Consider the following 24,078-nt stretch of genomic DNA (forward strand, 5'->3'; position numbering starts at 1 on the left):
CCATTGGCAATAGTAATCTGTTATTCTCTATGGGTCATTCACTAGATGGCAGTATCACTTATACGTATGGTTGAGAGCTGAGTGTGGTCCACCTCTTACCATTCATACATGCTTTAATTTACATTAGGCTTTGGAGGATCCCAAGCTTGTGTTGTCACATGGTGGTGTGATGTCAAGAAGTTCTGTTTATCTATCCAGGTTCTTATGTTGGCATTCATTACCATGGTATCTGAGTATCATGAGACTATTGCCTAAATATATTTAAAGGATGTACACCAAGACTTCTCCTTCTTGTCTTTAAGAGTTGATCTACAGTTATGCAGACTTTCTCCCCTCCTCCCCCACTCAGATTATCTGTCTGTTTCTTTAGGAGATTCTGGACTTGATTTTCCCCTCACTAACGTGGTTATAAATTCAGAGTTTCTCCATTTATTTAAAGAAGTAAACCTGGTGTGAGAGGATCAAGGATCCTCTGAAAGACTCTCTGAAAGTTACAAGTATGCCCTTCCTATGCCACACGTATCTTCACTGGACAGAACTCAGTAAAGTTTAAACCGAGCCCCTGAAGTTGGTATTTAATCAGTAAAACATCTTCTCAACATTTAAATTTGAGTAGGTTCCACTCTTAGATCTTTGAAGGGCCAACTCACCAGGTAGGCTTTCTGCTTTTACAATTTTTTTTACTCACCATGTTCATTTCATAGGAAATCAGGAGCAGTATAGTGAGTGCCCCAGAAGTACTGCAGACATTGACCTCAGTGTGAACTGCTGGGTGCCCAGTACTCTTGTCAATCAAGCCACTAATATACATGCCTGAACGTGGATTCAGGATGATAACTTTAGGCACCCATTTCTGAAAATCTTTCCTTTAATGTTTACAAGACCCTAGTGAGGTAGGTAGGAAGGAAATGTTCTCCCCACTTTACAGGAGGGGTAGCAAACAGAGAGATGTAGAGACTTGCCCAAGACCATAGGCGAGTGGGCATCAGAACTTGAGTTAAAACTCAAGTACAGAGCTTATTGCTTGGTGTTTTGGAAGTGGTGGGAAGGACAGGGGAGCATGGTGCACATCTTATAGTTCCATTTCTTCATATTTTATTTACTTTATTGCAAAATTTAAAGGGATGATGGGGAGTTTGCTGAGGGTGGATTAGGCACTAAACTACACCTTGCTCTGATTTATGGTCAAATTCTACCAGCCACTCTTTTTTTAACTCTAATTCTAGCCTTTTTATTAAACTTGTTTCTGTCCACTTTATCATTAAAGTTTCCCGTGATGATACTTAAGAGGATTCATAGTTTGTTTATCAATTTATATGTTCTCTCCCCAGTTCTTCATTTTCAAACAGTGTCTGGGTGATTTTTTTATTTTACAATGATTTGTGTTTTACCAATGGCGTAATGAATTCTGCCTAGTACTTTGAAAGACTTGTATTTTAGCCAGTCCTTGTATGATCGTACTGAAGGAGTTACAATCATTATAATATTTGTTTAAAAAGAGAAAGTGACCATTCTCTAATGGAAGATATTTTTCCCCTTCCCTCTTCCACTCATCCCATCTAGTTCCAACCTATTTAATCTTCTTAGTTCCATTTTTCTGATCCCTTATCAGATCTATTATTTCATAAGAGATTGTTATGTATGATATTATTAATATCAGACTACAGTAGAATTCCTGAAGCATACTTTCCACACATCCTCTATTAATGTAATGGGAGCAGGGCTCTGTGAGCCATTGTTTTTTGATCTGTACCCATATGTTGCAGTGTGTGGTCATGAGTAATTATGCAAGCCAACTGGGTGGTTGAATCAGTCTGTTACCTAAAATGCTGTTCTATTCAGAAAAGTGACTGTGTAAAATAGAGTGTCTTACTCAGCTGGTTTTTTTGTATATATTGAGTCATCTGTGCTTACTTATTGACCAAAATAAATTTTACTGCATGTTAGCCCTGCAGGGAGAGAGTGAGCTGGATTATTTTTGGGCATGCACATCAACAAAAAACCTGCTAATTAAATTCCAGCTGTAGAATCTTTATTGTGGTTGTGGATGATGCGTGGTACAATCTGGGCATGTTTGCAGCACCGGTACTTTCAAAAGACACATCTTTTACTTGCAAACGGAGTAAATTTAATATGGAAAACTAGTGAGAGGAAAATTAACATGGGACCCACAATGCCATTTTTACAGACATTCTTCAAAATAGGACTCTGCTTTGAGATACAGTAAGGAATTCAGAGAATTTAAGGCCAAGGACATTTTGATTATCTGGACTGATCTACTGCATAATACAGGCTATGGAACCTCACTGAGTAATTCCTGCATCAATCCTATAATTCATGGTTTAGCTTAACCGTATCTTTTAGAAATAAATCCAGTCTTGACTTTGAAGACAAGAGATGGAGTATCCACCACATGTGTAGGTGAGTTGTTCCAATAGATAGTTACCCTCATGTAATTTATGCTTTATTTCTAGTTTGAATTTGTCTCATTTCAGCTTCCAGCCACTGGATCTTGCTATGCTTGTTTCTGCTGGATTAAAGAGCTGTCTATTATCAGAAATCTCTTCCCCATGTAGCTACGTATAGACTGAACAAGTCACCTTTTAACCTTCTCTTGGATGAACTAAATAGACTTAGTTTCATAAGTCTATAAGGCATGTTTTCCAGACCAGCTCTGAATCTGAATCCCTTCCAATTTTTCAACATCCTTCTTGATTATTCTTATAGGAATGTGCAGGTACATGTCATTCAGGCATATGTCAGGATTAAAGGTGAGTTAGTTGCAAGTGACAGTCAAATACATTGAATTTGGGAGCTGTGGCAAATGTGATCATATTTAACTTGAGAATTAAAAAAATGTTGTTGTCGCAAGAAGGGGCCCCAGGAATTTAGTATGAGGTTCCCCTGACTTCAGACAGGGTGTGTTAGGGGGCTTATTCCTTCCCCACTTACTTCCCTGGTCCTTCTCACATGAACAGAGAGCAACAATACCCGAAGTCCAAAGGTGCAAACAATTCGATGTTTATTGGGGTGAACTTCCAGCAAGCATGATTCCAGTTTCCTTCCTTAGTGTTCCCCTTCCCAGCTCTGACACCACAGAGCCTCACCTGTGTCCCTGTTCCCATTTCTGCCCTTAGCAAAACATGATTCCAGTTTCCCTACCCCCATTCCCTGTTCCCATTTCCCTCCTTAGCAAAACATGATTCCAGTTTCCCCACCCCCATTCCCTGTTCCCATTTCCCCCACCCACACACTTCCTGATTGACTGCAAACTATATAGTAAAACATGAGTTCTGCTTAGCTATACCGTAACCAATCATTTTCCTGAAATTTAACTAACCAATCCTAACATATTGTAACATGATTATGTAACCAGTTATATCCCACCACCTTAATTAGTTTACACCCAGCAAACTTAATTATACAGCAGACAGAAACAATCACAGAACCAGACAGAGACTGTGCAAATAAACAATAGAAAAGTGGGAACTATAATGACAAAACAACACAGAAGTGAGGATTTCACATCCCAGCTATTGATAAGTGAGTTCTTGCCAGACAGGATGCTATAAAACTAAGTTTTCTTTTACATTTTCTAGTCACTTCCCTTTCTCTGGAGGCGATAGGCATTATCAGGACAGGATTGTATTCCTAACAGCCCAATAGCACCTTATTTCAGTGTGACTAGTTTGGAATGTGAGGATGTGACCATTCGCTTACCAGCTTATGGCTGCCTCTGCTGCTTAGCCAAAGATCTTAGCCTAAGCACAGGGCCTCAGACTGTCACAGTAAGAGAAAGACCTTACACTGGCAGACAGTGATTTTGATTCTTTCTTTTATACCTCTATAACTAGCTAAGTGATAAGAATACACCTAAATTCTTAGAGTATAGGCCTTTACAGACAGGCCTGAATATCTATATCCTAACAGGGTGTATGCTAGAGGGGCTCTTGTCTTCCTGAATAGATTAATTATTGATCGTTGCTAGTCCGTTCTTGAATAATGGAGCACAGTGGGAGGAACTCCAGGCAGCACCATAATTACTCAAACAATAGAAAGGTTCCATAGACTTTTACTATCAGCACATTTTCTCTGCTGGCTCCTCCTTGCCCACCTCCTCATATACAAGCTCCTGGTCCTTACTTTCTTACTTACCTATAAGGCCCTTCACATTTTAGTCCTTCCCTACTTATCCACTCTTTGTCATATCATATTGTTCCCTGTCCCTTCTGTTCCAGCAGCTATGCCAGCTGCCATCACCTGTTTATCAGTTTCTTCCACCCAGATCTCTGCGCTTTCTTGCTTGCTGACCTTTATGTTTGGAGGGTGAGATTTTGAAAGGTACCTAGGGAGTTAGGCACTCAGCTCCCATTGAAAGTCATTAGGAGCTGGGTGCCAAGCTCCCTTTAATGCTTTTGAAAATTTCACCTGGAATGCCTTTCCATAGTGGCAGTATAAAATCACTACCATGTGCTTCAAATCCTTCCTCAAGATCTGCTTCTGCCATGATACCTGCAGGAAACTGCCAGTAGATGTCCACAAGGGACTTCTGATGTTTACCTTATTAGGCCTGTATAAACACACGTTCTTATTTTTACTTCCCTTATTTATCATCCCCTATTCCTTCCAATTGTTTGTGTTTGTTTTATTAAACCAGTTTGTTTAAGCCTGTGCTCAGCAGTTAGCAGACAGTTTTTATTTTTGGGGAGGTAAGGGTCTCTGGAATCCTTATTTAATTCTTGACCCAAATTCAGTAGTTCTGAGTCACAATGACCGTGTTGCTCTCTGGAGATGGTAGGTTATGGTTTCATCTAGAGCCTGGCAATAAACATGGTGCTGAGCATTAGCCAGGGGTATTTCCTCCCAAATGGTGAATGTGCCTTCACTGCTATAAAATAAATTAAAAAAAAAAAAGCATTTTTCACCTCAGGGTAACTGATGTATATGAAAAAAGAAAAGGAGTACTTGTGGCACCTTAGAGACTAACCAATTTATCTGAGCGTAAGCTTTCGTGAGCTACAGTGAGCGAATACAGACTAACACGGCTGTTACTCTGAAACCTGTCATGAGCTATCCTGAGGTAAAAACTCAGTAAAGATAAGGTGCTTTAGTTTTGCTGCAAGGTAAACTGGGTGAGGTCAACCCCAGGCAGAAGTATAGGGCTGACCCTGATGAGTTTACCTCATGGTTAAGCTCAAATACTGTCATATTTTGGTTTTTATTTTACTTGGTTTTTGAGACTTGGGTTTTTGAGACCAAGTGAAAGAAATAACAAAATATTTTATGTGAAAAAATATTGATTTTGGCAGGAAAAAAAGTAAATTTGTCAGAATGAAAACCATCATTGAAATGTGTCGTATCAGAATTTTTTGGTGCATGACACATGATTTTTTTAATTCTTGGAGTTGTAAATAATTTGTATCTACATTCCGTAAAAATTAAAGAAGATGTTTGCCTTTGAAAAATTGCCTTTTCTGTAGTGAAGACAAGGACTCTTTAGCACTCTTAACCCTGTTGGCTGGATATCAGTCTCTAATTTCTCACATGGCTGCAAAAGATATTCCTGGACAAAGCCCCTTGCAAGGTATAGGGCTGATAGAGATTGAGGCTTATTTGTGGACTGTTCATAGTACAGTTCAAGGATAATATTTGGAGTCCATTGTTTTGTTTTGGTGCATAATAGGCTCAAAATGGTTGATTTCTTACCTAAATTTGACTCTTGGTGAATCTGACCCAACAGGGGAGACTTGGTGATCAGAGTAGAGGACTCACTAGATGTCAATAATCCTACAAATCAGAATGATTAAATCAATTAACAGCTTCCCTCCTTTCACTCTAGACCTGAAAAATGTGTTAAAATATCAGGAGTTTATCATCCCCCCCCTTCTAAATTTAGAACAAAGTCAAATCCAAATCTATGTAAATGAAAGTGACTAATCATATTGGCTACTGGGGACCTGTGCTGTGTGTTAAACTTTAGCTTCATGCAAATTGTTACTCATTTATAAGGAAATGATTAGATACCTTTGTCTATAATGGCACTGCCACAATAATTGTAAGTTACTAACTATTTTAATTCCAAAGCTATAAAAGGTCTTAAATATTTTACAGTATGTTGATGCTGTTATCAAATGCAGCAAATAGTGTCCTTCCTTGATTACATTTTGGTTAGGATCTTTTCCAGCATCTGATAAGCATACGCTAATGTGCAGAAAAACATTGTTAGAACCGAGGGAAAAGCAGGGTTGCAAAACACATTAAGATGACTGATTTTGTGAAATTCATGTGGAGAGTGTGGGAGACGGATCTCAGGGTAGCTGGGATACCTGTAGAATTTGTACTGATGTGATTATTAAGCTATGGTAGCCAGAGTGCTGAAACTGAAGCCATATCGGGTGTATATCCTATGGGAAATCTCTTAAATTTGTAAAATATTTTTGTTTAGTCTGCAAATGTTTTTCCAAATGCACCACTTGCCTATGATCTATCTGGTTTGCCAGTGGTATTGTCATAATCTCCTCTAATTATTATCTTCAAGGATAATAGTAATTAATTAATAACAAAAATTAGGTTTAATTTTAATAGAAGGAGAAGCAAGGGCAGCATGTGCAATCATATGCATTGCAAAATGTAGTCAATTTAATTTAATCTTGCAGTGATGCAACCTGCTGTAATCTGTTGTTTTGTTCTGAGGGGTTTTTTTTTGGGGGGGGGGGAGGGATATTAGTGCTCTTAATGTGATTTTAAAATTCTCTAAATGTTTACGCAATATTAGGACCTTTCAATTTAAATCTATGTGTATGCAGCCTAATTTTTCTGTTGGAAGATTAGATTATGTGATTGTTGACAGGAGATTTTCAGATTCTTAATTTCTTTGTAAACTCCAGATGAGAATGTTTGATTGGCAAAATATATCACAAAATATGATCATACTTTTAAAAATTATGACAGTGAATATAATACATTTTGATTCAAAAGTAAAATCATACTTGGATGGTGAGTCAGAAAATATTCTGATTTATATTTTAGGTAATGTTCCAGCTGATGCATACAGTAGAGACTTAGTCTCCTTAGAAGTGAAATGTAACCCTGCAGAAATAACCATATAGAACAGCCCCTAAATTTCTAATTGCATCTTTGCAGCTGATATGAAGCATCATCATATTTGACAAATATAGGGGTGCTCTTCATTGAGACTGCATCTGGATCTATCACTAGCATAGGACTTCTGAGTTATGTATTGGGATGATGTGGGGATCTATCTGGGTGGTAGAACCTAGGGCAAGAACAAGGAGGCCCTTTCTAACAGTCAAGTACCAGCTTTCACTTAATGATTGTTCAAATACATTGCTATAGCCAGTTGCCTATGGATTGCTATTATGAGATGGACGTACCTTAGATAAGAGAGCCATGTACAGATCGGTGGTTGTTTTGAAATAATTTCTCTCTGTTTTGCTGCAACTGCTAAATAAAAAGATTCTTTTAACGTTGGTTCTTCTCACTGGTTGTTGGTTCTTCTTACTGGCCACAGGTTCCCAAAGGGAGGATCAAGTAACTACCCAAATTGAGATGGGCCTGCATACTGAAGAGTGATTGGTACACGCAGGGGAGTGTACACTGGGCCTGTCCTAAGAGTGATAGAATTGCGGAATTCCCCCCTTATCAGGTAAGGGCTAGAGACCCAAGACTTGAGGAGGGTGCACTGAGAAGGATGAAACTGGGACAGTGGTGCAGCTAACCCCCAAACCAGGAAAATTGTATTGTTAAGGGATTGTCTAGGCAGGAAAGTTTTACCAGCATATTTAAACAGATATGGTTATACCAGTATTAACCTCCATTGGGACACTCTTATTCCAATTATAAGAGTGGTGCTTTTTCAGTTTTACTTAAATCTCTTCCCACATAACATAAACTAAACCAAAAAAAGGCTGTCTTCTACCAGAATACAGTGTCCACATCAGTAATTATACCAGTGTAACTACAGCAGTTTAAATTCAACTTTAGGTTATATTGGTATAACTTGCCTGTCTAGACAAGCCCTAACTGTGAGGGGGGTGGGGAGAAGGAGAAATAAACCTAATAGGCAACTTCTATTTTCATACTCAGCAGTTGGATGATAAGGAAATCCTTTCACTTTTCCAGGAAACAGCAACATTTCAAAAAATGCCCCCCTCAATCTGGCCTCTGTTTGGGGCTGCACTGTTTTGCACATACTTTTTGAATACCAACCTTGAGGACCCTGTTGGTAGATTCACATTTCGGCAAGTGCAGGTGTTGAGTTTTGTGCATGTAAAGGTATCTCCCTTGTGTGCAAATGGACATTAGTGCCAGAATGTTTGTGTTTATCACAGAAAAGTAGCACGTATGCTTTCATTCACAAATCATAAGACACTATGGCCAGACTGTCATCTACAGCTGAGCAGTGCATAATGCAGCTTGGGAGGAGGCATGTAAAGGTGGCCTTTGTGCTCCCATGAGCCTGGGCTGGTGTGTGTTGGTCTGTTCCTTGGTATAACATAAAGCAAACTGAACACTGAAGGCTATTTTAAGCTATGCCAGTGTCCTCAAGGGGTCAGTGTGGCAGCTGGTGACTTCTGCTAGTGTGTAAAGAACTGCTGGCTAGTTCTTTTTAGCCTGGCCACTCTACCTATGCCAGCAATGGGGGTAGTGACATAGAAGCTACTATGCAGGTTCTTAAAGCATTGACGCTTCCTTCTGGTGCTTAGTGGTTGTCCAGTGTCTTTAAGCTGATGTAGTTGGCCACTTTGCACCATATTCAGGCCTATTGTCCTATTAATCTAAACTGCCTCATGGGAGTCCTCTGTATGCACCACTGGTCATGTATGCCATTGGTATGAGCTTTGTACAACCACAAAACTTCTCAAGTATCTCAGTATCCCTGTATATAATGTATAGTCAAAGCTTCTTCCAACGAGGAACCATTAAATTTGATTTTTTTGGGGAATGGTTTTCTTCTTTAATGTATGGTAATACTTTTAGGAATGAATCAGTTTTCTCCTTTCACAGTGTATTAATATTAGTGCTCTGAGAAAAGAATTTGTGTGTCTTTCATTTATCTTTTAGAATGGGAAGTGAAGTAGTCTCATTATAATACATACTGAAATCCACACAGCCTCATATTTTGATAAAGTACAAATAGTTATGCAAATAACATCATTAGGCCAATTATACAAAGTCATGGACAGCTTAGTGTATTGTTTATAACAGTTTTGCAGTATTGCAAGAAGACCTTATTTCCCAAAAGATTTTCTAAATGGATTATTGTTTTTGTAGACTTCTGTGAAGAATGTTAGGTGTTTGCAGACTTGTGGTTCTCTTGCCTTTTTTCTTTTTATATGTGAATTTGAGCTATCATACATGATTAGTTGTGATTAAACCAGTATTTTTACAATTGTCATACTGAACAATTGCATTGTATGTAGCAGCGGCCATGTAATGATGATTTCCTGTGTCCCCTTGAGACTTTATCATAGAATCATAGAAATGTGGGGGTGGAAGTTACGTCAAGAATTCATCAAGTCTAGTCTTCTGTGCTGAAGCAGGACCAAATAAACTTAGACCATCCCTGACAAGTGGTGTCCAGCCTGTTCTTAAAAACCACCAATGATGATGATTCCACAACCTCCCTTAGGAAGCCTATTCCATAGCTTAATTAGCTGTATAGTTAGAAAGTTTTTTCTAGTATCTAAGCTGAATCTCCTTTGCTACAGATTTAGCCTATTACTTCTTGTCCTACCTTCAGTAGACGTGGGAACAGTTGATCACCCTCATTTTTATAACAGTCTTCAAATATGTGCAGGGTTGTTATCAGGTCCCACCTCAGTCCTCTTTTCTCAAGATTAAACATGCCCAGTTTTTAAACTTTTCCTCATAGGTCAGGTTTTATCATTTTTGTTGCTCTCCTCTGGACTCTTTCCAATTGGTCCACATCTTTCCTAAAGTATGGCACCCAGGATTGTGATCCAGTATAACCCCTACATCATTTTCAGCAGTATTACCACCTATCCAGCTAGTCCCCATTTTGTAGTTGTGCGTTTGATGATTTTCCTTCCAAAGTTAAGTACTTTGTACTTATCTTTATTGAATTTCATTTGTTGAATTGAGACCAATTCTCCAATTTGTCTGGGTTCTTTTGAATTCTAATCCTGTCCTCCAAACCCCTCCGAGCTTTATGTCACCTGCAAAGCTTACAAGCATCAAGTCATTAATGAAAATATTGAATAGTACCTGGACCCAGGACTGACCCCATTAAATCTGACCTCCCAATTTGACAACAAACCATTGATAACTACTCTTTGAGTACAGTTGTTCAACCAGTTATGGACCTACCTTATAGGAAATTAATCTAGACCACATTTCTGTAGTTCGTTATAAGACTGTAGGAAATATAGTTTCATATGGGATGATTTGTTCCATACTATTATCCTCTAGCTGCTTACAATTTAATTGTTTAATAATTTATTCCAGTATCTTTCCACGTATTGAAGTTACACTGAGTGGTCTGTAGTTTCTTTTTAAAGATAGTACTAGGTTTGCCCTTCTCCATTGCTCTGGGTCCTCACTCATCCTCCATCGGTTCTCGAAGATAATTGCTAATGGTTCTGAGATTGCTTCAGCTAGTTTCTTAAGTACCCTAGGGTGAATTTCATGAGGCCCTCCCTACTTGAGTACATCTAACTTTGCTAAATATTCTTTAACCTGTTCTTTCCCTATTTTGGCTTGTGTTGCTTCCTCTTTATTGTTAATATTAATTGTGTTGAGTATCTGGTTGCTGTTACCCTTTTTAGTGAAGACTTATCCAAAGTAGGTATTAAATACCTTTACCATCTTGATGTTATTAGTTTCTCGTTCCCCACTAAGTAGAGAACCTAGACTTCCGTTTGTCTTTTTCTCACTTCTAATGTATTTAAAGAACCTCTTCTTTTCCTCTTTTATGTCCCTTGCTAGGTGTAACTCATTTTGTGCCTTAGCCTTTCTGATTTTGTTCCTACATGCTTGTTGCTATTCTTTTGTACTCCTCCTTATCAATTCATCTATGTTGTAACTTTTTGTGGGTTTTCTTTTTGATTTTCAGGTCATTAAAGAGCTCCTGAATCTAAAATGGCTGTTCCCCTGATTACTTCCTCCACTTTCTGAAACAAAAAGCTGTCCCCAAAATATTCCAAGAACTTATTGAAAATTTTGAGTTTTGCTGCATTACTTTTCCAACAGATGTCTGGGTAGTTGAAGTCTGCTATTGCTAACAGGTCTTGTTTTTTTAAATATTTTTGTTGTTCATTCTAGAAATGCCTAATCCATCTCTTCTTCCTGAATTGGTGCTTTGTAGTAGATCTTTACCGTAATATGATCCCTACTTCCCCCCCCCTTTTTTTCTTTATCCAGAGAGTTTAAACTGCTTGGCTTCTTACCTCCTTGTGGACCTCAGAACAAGTCTTGGCACCAATATAGCTTGACCCTTTGAGACATGAGGTTTGGGAAAAAGTACTGATAAGTGGATGACCTGACTCTCATGAAACTCAAAAACTACTTTAGGGATGAATCTGGGATAGGGGCATAATAAGATCTATTCTTTACATAAGGTAGTACATGGCGGGTCTATGATGAGTGACCCTAACTCCCTGACTCTTCTGGCTGATGTTACAGCTATTAGAAAGGCCACCTTTATAGATAGATAGATGGGCCACAGAACATGTGGCTAGAGGCTCACAGGGTGGTTTAGTGAGAGATGATAGAATGAAACTGTGGTCCCACTGAGGTGCACATTCAACACTGGTGGAAAGGATCTGAGAATTTAATCCTCTTCAGAAATCTAGTTGTGACAGGATGAGTGAATATTGTTCAATTATCCACTAGAGGATGGAAAGTGCTGATCGCCGCTAAACGCACTTGCAGTAAGTAGATACTCTAAGATAGGAGTGATCCTGTGAGCCTCTAGCCACATGTTCTGTGGCCCATCTGTTTTTCCTAAACCTCATATCTCAGAGGAAGAGAGAAGGGTGCATTCTCTGGATGTCTGAAGGGTTTGGCCTTTTACCTACAAAGAACGAAGGACATTAGAAAGACACCTAAACTATTTGTTCCCAAACTCCTTGCGTTTGTGTATAGACATCTAAGATGCTGAGCAGATTCCCCTGTTGAGTTCCCTCTTGTTGCTCCTATGACCCTACTGTAATTTTCCATATCCCCCACAACACCTAGTTCTTGGTTAAGGTTGCCTTTTTATAATTACCTGTGGGCTTTTGTCACCTTTCCCTTTGAACCTAGTTTAGTGCCCTCCTCACTAGGCTGGTAGTTGGTGTGCAAGGTTGCTCTTTCCCTTTTTGGTCAGATGGACCTCATCTCTTCCCAGCAGGTCACCTTCCTGGAACAGCATCCCATGGTTGAGAAAGCCATAGCCCTCATTTATTGAGTCATGTCTCCCAACTAAGGATTGAAGCCTTAAATATTTTAAAGGTATAGAGCTTAGCTGCTTTCCATAGTAAATTGAGCAAAAATATTTCCATAGTATTGCTATGGGTAAAAACTAATTCTTTTTCTCCCCACTCCATGTGGTGTTATCTGGGAAAACTGGTAATGGTTGGAAGTTCCAGGACAAAGATGATACATTTCAAAATGAGATATTCAATGCCTCTTACTTCAGTTAAAGTATTCTCAAATTTGTGTGTGAATTTAGGGCTTAGGCGGGTGCCAATTAATAGCACTGGAGACTAAACTCTGTGTAGGTACAGAACAAGTGCTGTAGAGCATGGGCAGCATCAGTGTAATGTGTCCTATAAACATGCTTTTGTCCTAATGTTGGGAGTGAGGATAACCTAAGCTCCATGCATGCTCCAGCCTTGCCTTCTCTGCTGGGACTGTTGTCCAAGGCAGATTACAGACTGTTGTGGTGGCTTTTGTGATATGCATGCTTGTGTACTGGGAACTGCACTGAGACCTCCAAACTCATTTAGCATATTGCAGAGCACCAAGTAATGTCTGATATTAATAGCTTTTGGTCAGTAATGACCTGGTGTGTTTGAACCTGCAACCTAGAGGTGAATGTCTCTGATTCCCCTGGAGTTATCAATATCAGTCCTCTGAACCAAAGCTGAAATAGTAAGAGATGTGCCAACTCAATTGTAGTAGAAAATTATTAAAACTATTTTAATAAATAGCATGGTAGTAGTGGGGATTTTTTTATATGGGAGTGGATGAAAAAAAGCTTCAGATTTAAGAACCCTTCTGATAATTTCTGTCATCCTGTCCCCCCTTTCCTGTCCAAATATATGAAACCTAAAGTTTTTACTGTATTCTTTTAGACAAAATCCGTAGGTTGAAAAGTGCTGCTGTTGGTAGAGAGAGATGTATTTTGCAGTCTCTTCTTCCTTTTAAGTTACTCCATTTTCTCCAAGTGGTTGACAGTTAAACGTATTTTGGATATTTACATTGTTTATAGATATACAGCTGCCTTTGTTGTGGCCAAAACACAGTTGGAAGGGGGTTTAATGGTTCAATATTCTTCTGTCATTAAAATGTAATAAAATAAATACAGTTTTGTAGGGAAAATGCTGTACCACTTAAGTAACACTTTTGTTTTCAGCTGCACCTTTTCTGCTTTGAAAATCTTGTTGTGAATTTAGTGGGTTTAAATTTTAATAATCTCTCATATGTTCGCTATTACTGCAATAGAGATAAATTTAATTTCATGTTATTGTTTTGTATGGAGTAATAGTTAACACTCCTGAGGTGAATTTTAAGAGAACTACTGAATGAATAATTCAGCTATGTCGAATCAGGTGGGAAGGGGTCTGATGCTAGGAAGGGGTTGGATGTTCTCATCCAGGCCAAGCTCAATTACTACATCATTCTTTTTGTTTGGCCTTGAAAAAAGCAGTCTTGCCCCACTTGTATCCTTTCAGAACACTGCTGCAAAATTTGTTTTCTTAACCCATCTGTGTCACCATATTACCCCTCTCTCTGCATGCCTCCATTTTCTCCCCTTTCTCTATTGCATCAAACATAAGCTACTTGTCTTCATTTTCAAGATCCTTTGTGACCTATCCTTCTCACCGACCATCTCAGTCGCTGTCAAGAGGTCAGCCCCTGCCTCTCATCAGCCCATGATGCCAGCCTCCGTCACCCATTTGTTAAATTTTCAAACAAGCAGTTTTGTGTTTTCTCCATATTGTTGCTCATGCTTGGGAGAAGCTCCCCTAAACCTCCTCAAAGCTACCTCATTATATTCCTTCAAATCCCTAGAGCCCTGCATAGATACGAATTTATATCTGTGGATGCGGATATCCGTGGATATAAATCGGTATCCGCGGAACTGCAGGGCTCTCCCGGGAAGCGCAGTGGTGAAAGGAGCAGAACGTGTAGATGCTGGCTTGCTTAATGTACCTTTTATAAAATAGAAGAAGTTGTGTTTCTCTCTTTTTTTTTTTTTTAAACTAACCATGCCAGGACCAGAAATTGCAAACCAAGGAATAAAAATTCCTAAAGAAACTTACAATTTATACCCATTTTGAACAGACATAAGGTTTGTAGCTGGAAGATGGCCTTAAATAAGGCACATAAGGATTTTTTGCTTTATTCCATTTCATTGACGGTTAAAGCCTTAATCTTCTGAACATTTCATCCAAATTGAGGTGACAAGACACTTCTGTTTCTGGCAAAAAATATAAAATGAAAATCAATCTGCAAAACAAGTTCAGCTATGAAAATGATATAGATAACCAGGGCCTAGAAGAAAGATATCAACTTGGCTTTTTGGGAAATCTCTGACCATCCTTCACAGACTGTGGGTTTTTGGTTTGTTTGGATAAAGTCCTTCCAAAAAAAAAAAAAATCACCAACAACCTCCTCCCCTTACCCCCCAACTTCAACTAATGGCACTTATAGCAGCTAAAAACCCTAAATCCAGATAGTGAAAAATATATGGTAACAGACACCATTTAGTTAAATGATTTTGAAAGAATTCTTGTTATATTACAAGCCAAATTGTACTTGGCTTGATGAAATGTAGTGTACTGTAGACATCTTTCTCCCTCCCTATGATTTCATGTTGAGCAATTAACATGTTCTATATATTTTGCACATAGTAGTCCCTGATGGTTCTTGGCTACTGTGTAGGCACACAAAGGCAGTGGAGATGTAACAAGCACCCCCTCCTTTATCTGCAGCCAAACACAAACTCAGGCCTTGCGCTCCTCCGAGGGTGTATGTGCACTGCAAGGTAGCACGGGTAGGCATATATCTAGCTTTAATCTAGTAGCATGGATAACAGCAATGAAGATGTGGTGACGTGGGCATCAGTGCAGGCTAGCTGCCCAAGTAGAAGCCTGTCGGGGACCCAGACTACATACACAGGTTGCTAGCCTGCCCTGAAGACCATGCTGCTACATCTTCGCTTCTATTCTTAACTGCACTAGCTAGATTAAAGTTAGCATGGGGATGTCAACCTGCTGTACAATCACATCTTTATTTGCTGGGTAAATGTGTCCTTTGTGCAAGGAATGTTCCATCTCGGAGAGCCCTGGGGCAGAAGTCACCACAAGGAATTGTGTATGTGCCAGAGAAGGAACAAGCTGTACAATCCCATTCATGCCACCCTGGGACAATAGGCCTTTACACAAGCCCCAGCATGGCATATTGCATAAGTGCTACTGTTGCACTCTGTCATGACCGAGATGTGAGTGGTCTGGCTAGTGGGTAGGACCAGGAATCAGGCCAACTGATTGCAGCAGGAATAGGGCCTACTGGTTGAAGTGGGTGTTGGCGGAAAGGGGTCAGAGCCAAAGTCAGAAACCAAGAAACAAGCTGAAGGTTGGAACCAGAGTCAGGAATCAGGAGTCTAGTTGGAGATCATAGCTGGAGTGAGGGACTAGCAGTCAAGCCAATGGTCAGAGCCAAAGAACGGTGTTGTGGTCTGATGCAGGGAATGAGAGCAGGGTCTGTTGTAGCAGCAGGTTGGGTATTGCTGGATCACACAAACAGGTTCCTTGAACTTCGTCCATGCTTAAGTAATATGCCTGGACCAATCAGAGGTCGCGGGGAGTGCTGCCAATTGGGTCTTCTGTCAGCGGTGCTTCCTGTGGTACTTAATCTCCCATGGTTTACAGTCATTGATGGCAGCACTGCCAGGCAGTGGTGTGGAAGCAATGGTTGCCTGGAGCTCTGCTGAGCCAGGTTTTAGTTCTCTAGATCCTTGGAACCTCATTATGTGATTAGTGTGGTCATATATATGTATATACATACTATACATGTAGTATGTTTGGTACTTTTAGCCATCACAAACACAGTTTCACATCCATGGAAGTATCCTTGCTTTTTGATTTTGGGTGATATTCCAAACAATTCTAATTGGACAAAACATTCCAGAGGGAGAGAGAACAAACAAACATTATGCATAGTCCCATATAGTTCACAGGAGATAGGCAAACATTTTCAATAAACTCCACCTATTTAATAATTTTAGTCCTCTCTTGTAGCCTTTGCTGGTCAGTAGCCTTAGTTTCACATTTTAAAGCTGAAATAAGCAAATATTTTTCTGCTAATTTTGAATAGAGTAAATATTAAATCATAACATTTTGCTTCATGTTTCTTAGCTGGTGTAAGTATCCTCACACCTTCTTGTCAGTTGTCTAAATGGGCCATCTTGATTATCACCATAAAAGTTTTTTTTTCCTTCTTCTGATAATAGCTCATCTTAATTAATTAGCCTCTTACAGTTTGTATGGTAACTTCCACCTTCTCTGTATGTGTATATATAACTTCTTACTATATGTTCCATCCTATGCATCCGATGAAGTGGGCTGTAGCCCACGAAAGCTTATGCTCTAATACATTTGTTAGTCTCTAAGGTGCCACAAGTACTCCTGTTCTTTTTTAAAGAAATACATGTTTACTTTCTCTGGAGCAAAACGTTGCTCACTGCTTGTGTGTGCCATATCCATTTTTTTCCAGTGCTTTTGTCTTCATACTGTATTACTGAAAAAGAAGCCAGCTGTGTCAGTAACAGCATCTCGGTAACCATAATCTGTCATGTTGGCAATTTAATCCATCTTCCAATAAAATTACATGGATTCTGTAAAGGCCTTAAAGCCATTTTGGATCTGAAGGCTGTTTCTAATCACAGACTGCTTTGCTTGAAGCAGTGAAAACCCAGGACAGTGCTGGATTCAAATTCCTGTCTGTGCAGTAGAAGGGTCTCTTATATACACTGACCCAGATGTTGAAAACCACTGGAGGTTTCCTTGAGACCTTGTACTGTGCATAAAGTAACAAAGACAGGCCCTTCCCCCAGCCCACTCATTTTAAGAGCTGTCAAACTTACTGAATTTTTTACTGTGCAGGTTTCTTTATGATGATGCTCATCTCCAAGTGCAGCTGACACCACTGAAAATGTGAAAATTACCATTTGCAGATAATTATTGTGGTATCTCTGGCATTCCTGTGCTTTGAATGAATTTAGACTGTGGAATAATAGATTACTGTAAGTATTTTAGTAGTGGCACCACAAATAGCATAGTAAAGATCAAGTTGCCAGTGATGACCACTATCAATTGGAAAATGCTGTTTAAGCAAAGGATACCACAAACATATATGGTAACTTTAATTTTATAAATAAAATATATTTGCTTTTCTATAGCTTCCTTCTTAGACTTGAGCAATGAGTTAGGAACTGGCAGAGCAGCAGTAAGGCAGGCAAATGCAGCATCCATTTTATGGTCTGCTTGCAACATTACAATCTATTTTTTTAATGTGTGAGACAAAATATTGGCTAAGATACCAGGATGTCCTCTTTTTCAAAAAGTGTCATGGGATCTAACTGCAAGGGACCTTGGGTTAACAGCACTTCATACAGTGCAGCATTCTTCTAGTATTCTGTTAGTGGTGTAATGTGAGGAAATGCATTTTATACAGATTACGTTGACAGCATCCATTAAATTCCTGGGCTGAAACCATGGCACTTTGTTTTTAACCTTTTTGTTTAATTGCTTTTAGTGGACTAGTGATGTAAGATACAGCACGTTAAGGTCAATCAGAAATAGTTATAGGGCCACATTCTTCGCCAGTGATAAGGCTAAATGGCCATCTGGGATTCTCTTGGCAGTCTGGAGCTCTGCCCCATACCCATCCCGGGCAGACGGGGCAGACTCGGACAGTGATGAGGAGAGGGCATGGCTGGTGTCCAGTGTGCTCTGATAGTCCTGGGTGGCGGCAGTGGAGAGCTGTTGCGGGCAGATGCAAGTTAGAATGAGTCTATGAACCATCATCTGTATCTTAAGTTATGATGACAGATAATAAATTGAAAAAGTTTGTTAGTCATTTACATATGATACAGTCACTTAGATGAGAAGTGTGTAGGAAGTTTCACGATTAAAAAACACAATAAAATAAATCCCCAAAAGCCCCCTTCAAGAAAAGTTTTGTAACTGGAGCTATGAAAAACAGTGTGGTAGGGGAAGGTTCCTAGGATGATGTAATGGTCCTCACTTGGGGTCTGGTTGGGGAGCATGGCCTAGTGGTCACGGTCACAACCCCTGACTGCCAAGGGGGTTGTGGGGAGGGGAGCCCAGGCTCTCCCACTCCACTGGGCTCCAGCCAGGGCCCTTTGGGCTAACAGTGGTCTGGCAACCAAGGCTGCTTAAGGCTGTCATCCCTCGGCCCCTTCCTCTCACCTCATCTTCCCCCGGTGTCAGCTTAGTCCAAGGCTTTCCTCTGGTAGGAATAAGTAAGGGGAGGTTACCAGTGTCCAAGGTCCACAGTATACTCCCCTCTCTGGTGTCTCTGTGGTGGGTCCTCCCTTTCTTTAGGGAGGGCCCCTTTGGGCTGCTGTATCAGAGCCTTTAGGCTTCCTTCTGTTCTGTGGTGCTGGAGCTGTGGGCTGCAGGTCTGCTCACCTCCAGCTCTGCCACCCAAATGAGCGAATTCCCTGTTTTTTAATTCCTCCAGCAGATGGAGCATTTGCTGGCCAAGACCCAAATAATCCCTTAACCCCTTGTTGCCTTTGTACACTCCATCACAGATGATTTTGCCATTCATAAAGGAATATCTCTGAAATGTCTAGAGTAGTCATGCAACCTTATTTTTTGGAACCTGTCTGATATAAGAATTTTTAATAACAAATCAACCAGGCTTCAATAGCCCTTGTTTCAATACAGCTTCAGTTTACTGCTCTCCTTCACACTGTAATAAACCTGATGGCTTGTACTGGGTACCTTCCCTCTACCCCTGCTGAGCTTCAGGGAAAGAATCTAGCCAGCTCTCAAGGCCCTTGTGTTATGCAGTTCAAAATACAGCCAGTAGAGGGCTCCATTGTCACCAGAGTTCAGGACAAAGATGTAGATGGGACCAGGATCATGAGGGAGTTGGAGGTTGCAGGAGAGCAGGTGCAGCAGTCTGGCGGTTGCAGCCTGGGGGCTAGGTGTGAAGGGAAATCTGGACAGTGGGCAGCTTGAGTAGGGGGAGCGTGGAATGCTGAGAGATGGGCAGACACAGTGCAAGGGGCCACTGGTGGCAGCCGTGGGAGGATACAGAATACTATCCTGCAGTAAGGAGGGACAGTTATCCTTATACCAACTCTAGCAAAAAGGGGAAACTGATACTGGTTCAGGCCTGTAGGCACTGCTGTGATACAATAAAAAAATCATCATAATATGTATTTTCAGTTGAGATTGAGTATGAGATGGAGAGTATATGAAACAACTAGTTACAGGGACACTGCTCCGGAACACAGGCGATGCAGAGTGCAAGGAAGGCTCCTACACTAACAGTTGTTACAGTTTTGTGGCAGGACCAAAACAAAGACCACGCTAGATGAGCAGAGGGACGGGGAAGGGGAATTGAGACAGTCTTTGAGGTAATGTAGATTGGAGAGAGATCTTGGATTTTATGGAAACAACTAGAGGAAATTTGAAATGCTTAGGGAGCCTGCATATGGAAGGGTGTGATATGATACTTCTTTTTACACTTGAGAACACAAATAGTTGTGCCACTAGAGTGGCACAACTGATATTGACTTCACTGGTACAGGACTTGGTCTTTGATTTTGAAATCCTACATTTATTAGCCCTGGATAAAGGCATGGACAGATTTTTTGATCTCAACATTTCAGAAGTATGGGGAGGGCCATAGTTCTTTTCCTAGCTAACCCAGATTGCAAATGCTTCATATTGATGGTTCTGCACTTTAAGGTAAAACTGATTTGTTGTATCCATTTAATATCCACTGGCTGGGATGATTTAGTTGGGGATTGGTTCTGCTTTGAGCAGGGGGTTGGACTAGATGACCTCCTGAGGTCCCTTCCAACCCTGATATTCTATGATTCTATGATTCTAATATAGACAGATTTAAAAATCCCAGAATAGGGTTTTTGCAAATTACAAACCAATTATTTTTGTTACATTCTATTACATTTATTGTAAAAAGCTTAATTGTTTAGTCTCCAACCTGGTAGCTGCTCAGCATTCTCAATTCGTGTTGGGAGTTGAGGGAACTCTGAACTTGTGCGATCAGGCCCGGAGGGTATGTCTACACAGCAAAGAAAAAACCACTGCTGATCAGAAGCAGCCGACTGGGGCTTGGGCTGTTTCATTGCTGTGTACACTTCTGGTCTCGGGCTGGAGCCTGGACTCTAGGACCCTGTGGGTTGAGAGGGTCCCAGAGGTTGGGCTCCATCCTGAGCCCAGAAGTCTACACAGCAGTGAAACAGCCCTGCAGCCCAAGCCCTGAGAGCCCAAGTTGGCTAGCACAGGCCAGCCTTGAGTGTCTAGGTGCTGTGTAGACATACCCTAAATGTTCATGGAATATAAACTGCATAGGGTGTGTATATATCTGCTGCAAACATTCTGTTGACATATTTTTAGGATGCCATGTATTTAGCAATGAGATGACTTTGGTTTTTCTAGTAGTTTAAAATTGCACATTTGTGAAACGTGTCTAAACATTTCTTTGCAATAGACACCCCCCCCCCCCCCCTTAAGCAGAAACAGGCATTTTCCTCTCTGGTAGACTGCCCTGAATCCAGGGGATTAGTGAGGACAGTTAAAATACTGCAAAGTCATACTGACTTCATTGTATCTGCAACCAGCTTAGCTTGTATTTGCTCACCATGTTTAATGCAGAGGGGTAATTTTATGATATTTGTTGCTTGCTCAATCTGAGAGTTTTGCTTGTGTACTTTTTCAACAGAGAAATCAAGATGAGAAGGTATGTTGCAATCAACGGAGTATTAATAACACATTTTTGTAAATTGATTGTTGGGTTATGTTATTTTTTAAAATCACATTTTCCAAATTGCATTTTAAAAATAGAGCTGCCTTATCATTTACATTTTAAGGTCAAGAACAGATAATAAGTGCCACGAAAGTCACTTATTTGTCTAGCTGTCTTACAGAAGATTTGTTGGATGATTCAATGTAATTACTTAACCAGGATGGAAATGATGAAGAACCCTTTAGAAGTATTGTAGTTGAAGGGCCAAATCCAGACTCTTGTCAGACAGGTGTATGGTTGATGTAACCTCTTGTTCTAACTTGTCTGCAGCCTTGCACAGAACACCATGTGAGGTAATCCTGTCAGAGGCTGGAGTAAATCGGTGCAAAATATGAAGTGACTAGGTCAGGGAGTGGCTGTGCTAAAATTTGATGCCCATGCTTCCTAACTCCAGGCCCTACCACAGACCATTTCTCTATGGCTGTGGTAGGGGAGGACTTGTGGTGTGTGAATTCTGTGCGGGTAGGGGAACCCCAGAGCAGGGAGCAACAGAGGCATTCTGTTTAGTTATGTCTCTTCCCACTTACATATAAGTATAAGAAGTACTCTATATTTGGCAAAAAGATGGCATTTAATTAAACATAAAAAGGACGAATTTCTCTGTTGTGTGGCGCAATTTTTTTTCCTGTTAGAGAAGGTTATGTTCATAAATGTTGTTCTATTTTAAGTTTTATGAAAGGAACAAGCAGTGAAGAGATTAGTAGCAAATGTGCCTTAACCTACTTGTATGTAGTGAAGAGGTGCATAGGAGTTTACACAGTAAGATATGAGAAAAAAAAGACTTATAATTAAAGCTGTGAGTGGCAGTATGAGAGTCTTTCATTCCACACAGGACAGAGTGCCATTCAGCAAGAATCTTGCACTGAAAGATTTGTCATTGCCATGCCATATTTTCATGGGAGTGAACTGAAATAAGAACTCCTAAGAACAAATCACCCTTGCTTCATGTGTCCTGAGTAGTTGATTCAAATATAGGTGACTGGAGGAGGGCTTAGGTAATTGAACAGCCCAGATAAAGATACTGAAGGGCAGATGTCTCATTTTCAACTGTTTATAGGCTGGGGGTGGCAAAAAGGATTACAGACCCCAAGCCTGTGATCTATCCTGCACCTGATATCTTTGTACATTCAGTGCCCTTAGATTATGTAAACCAGTGTTTCCCAAACTTGGGACGCCACTTGTTCAGGGAAAGCCCCTGGCGGGCCAGGCCAGTTTGTTTACCTGCCGCGTCCGTAGGTTCAGCCAATCGCGGCTCCCACTGGCTGCGGTTCGCTGCTGCAGGCCAGTGGGGGCTGCGGGAAGCGGCATGGGCTGAGGGATGTTTTTGTTGTCCTTAGACATATTCAGTATGTCTACATGCAATAATAATTTTTTGTTTTTTCTTAATGTGGTCAAAATTGTCTATGTACAGTAACTATTCTCTAGATTTTGTTTATCTAAATGTAAACATACACTGTATTTCCTTTATCCACTAATCCTGGTTTTCTCAAAAGTTATTAAAAATGAAGAGAATTAAATGTAAATCAGTCTAAGAAACACTGTATGATACAGTCATGATAGCTGAATGGCACCATTCTTTTGTTGACTTTATTCTGTATTAACAATTCTAAAGTACAAAGAGAGACCTGTTTTGCTGGGGTACTTATAATTCTTAGTGAGATAACACTGGCAACTATATTACTTTCTATTCAGTAACTGAATATTCTGTTATTTAACTTCATTTGTTTATTTTTGGATTTATTTGGATTTATACATCAATTTAAGTTCTCTACAAGTTTCGGCAATCAGATATTGAAAATACTTAGGAATGCTTTTAACCTTCAAAGAGCTTCACAAATAATAGTTAAAATTACCCACTTCACTCAGATGTTTGTGAGGATTAATTTGTTATCAACCCTTCTTTACCGATGGGGAAACTAAGGCAGAGAGGGTAAGTGAAGGATTGAAGGAGTCTCTGTTAGAGCTGGCATCAGAGCCTATGAGGTTTCCACTCCTCTGCTCAGACCACCAACCTCTAACGTGGTTGCTGGACTGTATACACTTTCAAGATCTGATTCTGTTCTCACACCTCATGAATAACTACAGTGAAGTCAATGGAGTCACACAGGTGTAACAGTGTGCACAAGAGTAAGAGCACTGTTTGAACTGAATCCAAGGCAGCATTGTTTTTGTGGGATACCTACTGCATACAGCTACTACAAGATTATAAAGTGTGAGTGATAGTTAAGTGAGCTGAGCACTTAGGATCTACAGCACTGATGGACAGCGCCGATATTTCTCTTTCAATGTGTTAACTGTAAGTATGAAAAGCCACCTTTTAGCAATCCGTGTAGATAACAAAAAGGCTGCATGTTACTGGCTTGTGAATTACCATTTTATATTTGAAAAATTAAGTGGTGATTACTGGATGATGGAGGTGTAAGTATTGGGACTGCTCAGTGCTAGAGTACACCAAACCCTCAGTGTGCCAGGTGCCTCTCTACTTAGAGGCAAGCACTGTAGGTGCTTCAGCAGCTAGGCTGGGTTGGCATTAACCCCGGTGGGTCTCAGTAACCATTCAGACATGTAACTAAATGAAAGGGTATTTTACTAGGGCTGGCAGGACAGAGAAAGCATGCAGCTACCTTCAATACAGAGGCTTACACAGTTACAGTTCAAAGTGAGCAATAGCAGTAAGTATTTGGACCCCTGAGGGCGGTCCAGTCGAGAGTCAGGGCTCTTCAGACGTAGTTCCCGGCATGCTTGCTCCATTCCAGTCGCTGTTCAAGCAAATAGATACCTGCAGGCTTCCAGTCCAGG

The 24,078-nt window shown here is 40.3% G+C and overlaps 1 protein-coding gene across 3 annotated transcripts in view; it reads left to right on the forward strand.

Annotated features, from left to right (window-relative positions):
* The window catches only part of OSBPL6 (oxysterol binding protein like 6), a 247,104-nt gene that overhangs the window by 46,326 nt on the left and 176,700 nt on the right, over positions 1-24,078 (forward strand). For all 3 annotated transcript variants that reach the window (XM_074967668.1, XM_074967670.1, XM_074967671.1), the window contains exon 3: positions 7,532-7,666. The gene's annotated coding sequence lies outside the window, so the exon portion shown is untranslated. The remainder of the gene's footprint in view (positions 1-7,531; positions 7,667-24,078) is intronic.

Source organism: Natator depressus, chromosome 11 (genome assembly GCF_965152275.1).
Source record: "Natator depressus isolate rNatDep1 chromosome 11, rNatDep2.hap1, whole genome shotgun sequence".
In the NCBI taxonomy this organism is placed as follows: Eukaryota; Metazoa; Chordata; order Testudines; family Cheloniidae; genus Natator; species Natator depressus.